This window comes from Pomacea canaliculata, linkage group LG4 (genome assembly GCF_003073045.1).
Source record: "Pomacea canaliculata isolate SZHN2017 linkage group LG4, ASM307304v1, whole genome shotgun sequence".
Lineage (NCBI taxonomy): Eukaryota > Metazoa > Mollusca > Gastropoda > Architaenioglossa > Ampullariidae > Pomacea > Pomacea canaliculata.
In genome coordinates, this window is record NC_037593.1 from 31,413,575 (window position 1) to 31,419,972 (window position 6,398).

Genomic DNA, 6,398 nt, shown 5'->3' on the forward strand with positions numbered 1-6,398 from the left:
GAAGGATTCATGCCAAGATGGGTTTTGAATTCTTTGGTTGTGCTGCTTGAGGAAAATGCAGGTTTTGGGAGTATTTTTTCTTCTGCTGCTTTGCCAGTTTGTAGAAAATTTCATATTAATTGGCCTATTAATTGGAGTAGTCAGGTCAAGTAACATTTCTTTTGATATGAGGGGCTGGAGAAGGGGGCTTGGAATCAGTTATTAGATGAGGTCTATTTTAAGTGTATATGCTGCAGAAGTACCTGTATTAGAAGGATATTCCTGCTTATTCAGTCCAACACTTGAAAAGTAAAACCTATATGGAAAAAAATTGAAATAATATAGTAATTTTTGTAACGATAATAAAAAAACAGGTAAAATCCACATCTTTAGCAGCTGTTTCTTAAGAAATCTTCATCTTTTGTTGGAAGGTACTTTTGTGAGTTATAAATGATATTTTATGGGTGCATAGCACTGTTTCTGTTCCTAACTTACTAGTGAAACTAGAAAGCTTGAATTGTTTTTATTCCTAGTACAGAAATGTACTTCTTTTATCCTTGGTAAACATGCAGGAAATTTGATTATGATCATCTGAAATGTCAGGAAAAATTAATGTGAAAGGAAGTTAAGAATTTTCATGTGTGCATCCATATTTGATGTGATGGAACTGTCATTAGAGCCTTAAAAACTTTATTGTTCAGCAAGTTGACTAGTTACGTTAAAGAAATAATAGAGTTAGTGAAAGGAGAGAAGCTTTGTATTGAATTAAGTATAATACTCCAAGAAAGAATGGTTTGAAACTTCCTCACATGTATGCCCATGTTTAGTCATATAAAAACATCATGTGAAATCGATGATTTATTTTCTTGCAATGTTAGCAAACAATTCAGACCTTTCAGTGTTCAGATTTATTATAAAAACATGTTTTCTCCTTTTGTATGATTGTTTTTATATGTTGTTTTATATGCATAGAATGTTTTGTTTATTTTCAGCTGACAATTTTTTTAGAGTATGGAACAGATTTTCTTTTCTTTTGGATGGAGAGGAACAGGGAATTTTGCTGTGTTTGTTATTTCAATTCTCAAGTCTAAAAGAGGTAAATTTTTGCCTGATTTAATGCTTGTAAAAGTCTGCATTTGTTAAGCAAAGTTTTGCTATTAGCCATAATTAAGACTCAGAATAATAAACTGGCCTGTTTGCTGTTTACTTTCTTTTGGGTCTGAACGGTCTTGATGCTTAATATATTTGTAGACTTGATTCCAAGTTCAAACATGAAATGCAATATTCTTTGTTTTTGCTTTTCACACTGCCTTTTTCACTCTATTTCCAGTAACATTCCCACAGTGTTTTGGTCGTTGTTACTATTTGTTAATTTGTTTGTTGTCATGTTTTCTATAAATATTATTTTTCAAAAAGTATAAACACTGTGCTTATGAAGTGAGAAATTTGTTGTGATCAGGTCTGCTTAGGATCTGTGATTTCATTTACAAAATCATCATCACCTCAGTTGTTGTTTTTTTAAATTTTAATTTGTATAATTTGTGTATAATATATATCGATGTGCTCTGTAACAATTTGAAGACATTTCTAGAAATTGCATTTAAAAATGAATCACCTGCCTGTCTATTTTCAGAGTCAAAACTTTCTCTTGACCATACATCTTATATTTTATTCTTCATTTTTACATTTTTCATCTTCGCACATTTTTTGAAATTTAGACATAAAATCTGTAGGCATAAAATTATAATCACATGTTAACTCGGTTTTTGATGTTCCTTGTGATTTTTTTTTTTTTAAAGCGTTTAATTCTGACCATCATTTTAAGACAACTAGAAATGCAAAACTGGTTGAAGTCATAAGAATTTGATATGGTGTTACACATTTAAGAGCTCAAATGATTATTTCCTTGTAATGTGTATGTGCATGTATGAGAGCATGTGGTTGTTAAAGAAAAGACCCTAGCAAGCCTTCCTGGGGCTAGCATACCACAATATTGATAATATTCCTTTTGTTTCTAATATTATTTTCTTTTTCTTTTTACCCCGGTGAATTGAGATTGCAGTTAAAAGATGAAAGTTAAATTTTTTCATTAGTTTTAGGGGTTTTTTTTCCCACACTCTCTCACTTACAATATTAATTTAACCCAACCTCACCTACAGAAATCTTTATCAATATATATATATCCCTGTATTTCTTCTTATCTAATGATTATTTTATCATAGTTTTATTTTCATGGCATTCCTGTCTCATATTTGATTGGCATGGGTAATTAATGGTTTGGTATGTTATGTATGTGGTGGATATACGACTCCCTCTGAAGAAAAAAAATCCTTACATCACCAACTCTGCTTCAATTCCTGCAGTACCTTTTGATGTCTAACTGTACTTTTAATTTTATCTTGACTATACAGTAATACTAGATATAAAATAAATCTGAAGAAAGTTTTCTTTAGAGAACAAAAGGAAATCAGTCAAGAAATCATGACTGGGAAGATTGGGTGGTGTCAAATTATATTTCTTGTGAAACATCATATAGAATCATGTTTCTGCAAAATTGTGAGATCTGTTATCATTTTATTGTTGTATCTGTGTTCTTGACATTCTCTTGAAACTGGTACTTGTAAACATAATCCTGTTTTTAATTTATATTTCAACTGAGCACATTGATACATGCATGCTTGATAATTCAGCATGCTTTTGATTTGAAAGCCACGTAAATGTTGTGAGAGGAGAAGTGTTTGTTGTGGCACAAATTCATCAGAAGTTAAGACTTTCTAGAATAATAAATCCAGTGCCATTATCAAAAAAGATTATATTTTTATCATTGTTTTTACAACTTGTACCATTCTGTTTCTGTGACAGATACATTTACCTTATTACGATGTCCACCTCTATTTGTCTCAATCTATGGTCATAATCAAGTTGATTTGTATCAAGCTACTGGTAGAACGCACTTGATTTCCCCAACATTGGTGTATTGCTTATACACTTTGCTTACGTGCAATACTTTTCCTAACAAAATCGAAACACTTGCCATACAGTACACATGGTGCAGAGAATACTAAAATACCTACATTATTGACATCACCTGCAGCAAACATTTAAAGCACCAAAACTGAAGCAATGCATGTAGTTGATTTAATTTGGAGTGCTAAATATTTGGAACACCGGTTATTGCAACACCTCAGTCATGGTTCACATCTAGTGAGATATCAATAGATATGAGACTTCATTGATATGTGATTAGTGGGCTCCACTCCAGAACAGGTTTCAGAGTCTAGGCTTGCCCAAGCTAATGACTGGTCCCTGTGTCCATTCAGCAGTGTCTGGGTACCGGATCAGAGAGCATCCAGCAAAAGGAGAGGCTAGAACTCTACCTTCCATGTGTTGTTCTCTAAAAACCGTAAACCACTTACAGTTCACGGCAGCTAGATTAACAGACCTTTACCTTTTTCGGTTTTATAAACTGTTTATCAATAAAACATATTTGCTTTATGTCAGTGTTTTTCAGGACAAAACACTGTTTATGCCATAGCTTGCACATTTCATGTCATTTCTTGCTTGATAACATGCCCTTCCCCTCCTTCATACTATGAGCTAATGCTGTGTTCTGATTCAGACTAAAAATAAGTAGATATTACTCTCACAGAGCACATGCACACAAAGAGTTGGGTATTTTATGCATAATATGTAATTATATCAGCCTTTTTAGCATATAAAGTATATATTTGCAACATTATTTTCAAATTAAAGTATTACTTTCATGAAAAGGTATTCCTAGAGCCTGAGTTCTTCGTTCTGTTTGCAAGATACTAGAATTTATATTCAGTTGAGCAGATAAAAGAAATATGCAGGTCTGTCTCTGCCCACCATTCCTACTCATCAGGATGACTAAATGGCAGTTAAAAATGGGTTCAAAATTCTTTGCTACTTTGTTCACTATCAGGAGCTTCACAGCTGGACTGCCCTATGATAGGTGTATAGGGACTAGGAGCTGGTCGGCAGCTGTGAGAGACATTCCTTAGCTTCCAAATGTTCTAATGTCTGATCTTATGTGCATAGTGCCTTGGCAATGTGTATTGTAGTTTTTCTCCCAGGCTAAATTCATGAATTATGATGACAAGATTTATGGCAAAATATGGCATTTTTGCAGATTATTATAGATTGACCTCTACATCATATTACAAATATTTAAAAAAGGAATGCCTGCATTAAAACAAAACTGTCAGGAAATTATCATGGGACTTCTGTAGTAAATTGCTTTAAAGATTGAAACTGACATGAAAATAAAGTTTGTAAATATCTCTTTTGTAAGCTATAGCCAGAACTTTGGTCAGTTGCTGTAACAGATTAGGAAGCTTTCCTCCTTGACAGTATTCTGTGGTTACCTGTGCCATTAAAACACATTTTTTTGTTCTTCACAGGATGTTTGACAGCTATTTGAATTCCCAACAATGAAAAGCTACAGCCGAACAAAAATTGTTTTAATATCTCCACAGAGAGCATGCTAATTTCATTTATGTTGCTGCTAATTGTTTTTGGTTTTGTTTTGTTTTTCAGCTCTGAACTTTACTGTTTAAAGCCTTGCTCTTATACCCTTCAGAATATATGACATTACTGCCATTAAAGTGTGATTAATATATATCTTAATCCCTCTGAATGTTGTACAGAAGATGTGCACTTTTACCTGCTTATTGTTCCATTCCATGCACTCGTGCATGCACACAAATACACTCTCAAACATTTTAGACATTTTGGTATTTGGGGCCATGTTGAAAAATCTTTATTTTCCTAGTGCAAAAGGATAACACAATCTTAGTTTCATTATATAAATAGCACATAAATGCATGCCTTTTAACAAGCTTATTATTTGTGAGACCCTGGCAAACAACGAATCTCCATTTTGCTTGTCATGTGCAAACCTGTAGTGCCTAACAACAAATAACCTTTATCTTCACCTTGCCACTTCCTGCCTTTTATTGAACTAGATCACATTGTCATTTTTATCACATTTTAAATAGAGTGATTACATTTTTTTTCTATAGGTCTTTCTCGCATTAGTAGTTGCAGTTACAGATGTAAATATCTACTTGACCCATAAGAGCAGTCAACTTTCAGTTTAATTAGTTTGAAATATGCTTCAGCTGGGAAGAAAATGTGGACAAGAGACATACAAGTAGTTATACTTGTTCCTATTCACCATCACACATTCAGCCCCCCAGGTACACACAAGTAGATACAGATGTGCAGACATTTACAGTTGGTCAATCTTCATAACCATGCTCAGTATTTGACATTTAAGATTTTTCTTGGTTTTCTTTTGTCATTTTTGTAACATCCATCATTTAAAAATTAAGTTGAACTTTAAGATACAAAACTCAAAGTATTCTTTAATCCCACCCACATTTATTCACTGCAGTCTCAAGAACATTAAAATCTTGTATTCAGCAATAGACAAAAGTGGGAAAAAAATTATCTAATATTTTTGTATTTGGATTTCTTGTTTGCACTGCATTCATGATAGTCTGCTACATTTGTGAAAAGCATATTTTTAACTGAACAGTTTTGTATTCTGCACATTTTTTGCAGAGGGTGTCTGTCTAGTCAACATTATTGTTACAGCTTAAAACAGTTGAAGTCTGTTCCTGCAGAACTTTATTTATTTAGTGACAGCATGTGCAGCTGTTGATAAAATTTTCATGATTGTGTTTAAATAATACCCTTGTATCAAACTATCTCATGAAAGGTTGTTATAAGAAGTCAGACATGTCACTTATTTTTGTTATGTTATAAATTTTGTTGAACAAATGTCCTTTAATTTGCATTTCCAAACAAAGCATTTACATAAATTTATTTATTTACAAAGTTTATTTACTTTCAGACAAATTTTAATAGTTTACGTTCATGTATTTCTTATAGAAGGTAATAGCAGTGTAACTATATTAACCTTGTTCAGAGTTTAATAGATCAGCTTTTTGGTCTCATTTTTCACCTTAGATATTTCAAATGTATTCTTTCATACAAAGTGTTTGTGTATTCTTTCGCCACTTTCCACCTTTTATTTGTGGAGTTCATAAAATTTGTTGTCAGCACCCAAGAAATAAATATATGCCTGACCTTGTAAATGAAGAGTTCTTTGATTTCAGCAGACGTGTGCGAGAGAAATTGAATGAGAGAAAGATCATTAATACTTAAACAACTGACTCAAGAATTACAAAACTAAAACATGACAACAACTAGTGGAATACCTAACAGCTGCTTGTACGTTGTATGCTGTATTTTTTGACAACTGGGGACCATAGGACTATATGTATCCAAGTGCAACACATGAAGGAGAATAATGGGTTAAAGATCAAGGGCTTAAGCATAACGAGTCAAATGAATGCTTCTCACCACTTTATAATTATATATACCCACAC

General features: G+C 32.7%; 1 protein-coding gene across 1 annotated transcript in view; it reads left to right on the top strand.

Annotated features, from left to right (window-relative positions):
- LOC112562082 (rasGAP-activating-like protein 1) overlaps positions 1 to 6,104 on the top strand; it is a 30,476-nt gene extending 24,372 nt beyond the window's left edge. The window contains exon 21 of the transcript XR_003098782.1: positions 972 to 6,104. The gene's annotated coding sequence lies outside the window, so the exon portion shown is untranslated. The remainder of the gene's footprint in view (positions 1 to 971) is intronic.
- Positions 6,105 to 6,398: the final 294 nt, after the last annotated feature.